Genomic DNA, 1600 nt, shown 5'->3' with positions numbered 1-1600 from the left:
GGAAAAAATTTTTTTGCTACAATCTCGCCAAAATCGTTTTTTTCGAGAAAAATTTAGCCCCAGGAGTCGAAAAAAGTAGGCGAACACCAACTTTTTTGGAAAAAATTTTTTTGCTCCAATCTTGCCAAAATCGTTTTTCTCGAGAATAATTTAGCCACAGGAGTCGAAAAAAGTGGGCGAAAACCAACTTTTTTGGAAAAAATTTTTTTGCTACAATCTCGCCAAAATCGTTTTTCTCGAGAAAAATTTAGCCCCAGGAGTCGAAAAAAGTCGGCGAAAACCAACTTTTTTGGAAAAAATTTTTTTGCTTCAATCTCGCCAAAATCGTTTTTTTCAAGAAAAATTTAGCCCCAGGAGTCGAAAAAAGTAGGCGAAAACCAAGTTTTTTGGAAAAAATTTTTGTGCTTCAATCTTGCCAAAATCGTTTTTTTCGAGAAAAATTTAGCCCCAGGAGTCGAAAAAATTTTTTTGCTTCAATCTTGCCAAAATCGTTTTTCTCGAGAAAAATTTAGCTCCAGAAGTCGAAAAAAGTAGGCGAAAACCAACTTTTTTGGAAAAAATTTTTTTGCATCAATCTTGCCAAAATCGTTTTTCTCGAGAAAAATTTAGCCCCAGAAGTCGAAAAAAGTAGGCGAAAACCAAGTTTTTTGGAAAAAATTTTTTTGCTTCAATCTCGCCAAAATCGTTTTTTTCGAGAAAAATTTAGCCCCAGGAGTCGAAAAAAGTAGGCGAAAACCAAGTTTTTTGGAAAAAATTTTTTTGCTTTAATCTTGCCAAAATCGCTTTTCTCGAGAAAAATTTAGCCCCAGGAGTCGAAAAAAGTAGGCGAAAACCAAGTTTTTTGGAAAAAATTTTTTTGCTTCAATCTTGCCAAAATCGTTTTTCTCGAGAAAAATTTAGCCCCAGAAGTCGAAAAAAGTAGGCGAAAACCAACTTTTTTGGAAAAAATTTTTTTGCTTCAATCTCGCCAAAATCGTTTTTTTCGAGAAAAATTTAGACCCAGGAGTCGAAAAAAGTGGGCGAAAACCAACTTTTTTGGAAAAAATTTTTTTGCTACAATCTCGCCAAAATCGTTTTTCTCGAGAATAATTTAGCCCCAGGAGTCGAAAAAAGTAGGCGAAAACCAACTTTTTTGGAAAAAATTTTTTTGCTTCAATCTCGCCAAAAACGTTTTTTTCGAGAAAAATTTAGCCCCAGGAGTCGAAAAAAGTGGGCGAAAACCAACTTTTTTGGAAAAAATGTTTTTGCTACAATCTCGCCAAAATCGTTTTTCTCGAGAAAAATTTAGCCCCAGGAGTCGAAAAAAGTAGGCGAAAACCAAGTTTTTTGGAAAAAATTTTTTTGCTTCAATCTCGCCAAAATCGTTTTTTTCGAAAAAAATTTAGCCCCAGGAGTCGAAAAAAGTAGGCGAAAACCAAGTTTTTTGGAAAAAATTTTTTTGCTTCAATCTCGCCAAAATCGTTTTTTTCAAGAAAAATTTAGCCCCAGGAGTCGAAAAAAGTAGGCGAAAACCAAGTTTTTTGGAAAAAATTTTTGTGCTTCAATCTTGCCAAAATCGTTTTTTTCGCGAAAAATTTAGCCCCAGGAGTCGAAAAAAGTA

The sequence above is a fragment of the Anopheles ziemanni genome, unplaced genomic scaffold (assembly GCF_943734765.1).
Source record: "Anopheles ziemanni unplaced genomic scaffold, idAnoZiCoDA_A2_x.2 scaffold_14_ctg1, whole genome shotgun sequence".
NCBI classification, from domain to species: domain Eukaryota; kingdom Metazoa; phylum Arthropoda; class Insecta; order Diptera; family Culicidae; genus Anopheles; species Anopheles ziemanni.
Note: the sequence above shows the minus strand (reverse complement) of the source record.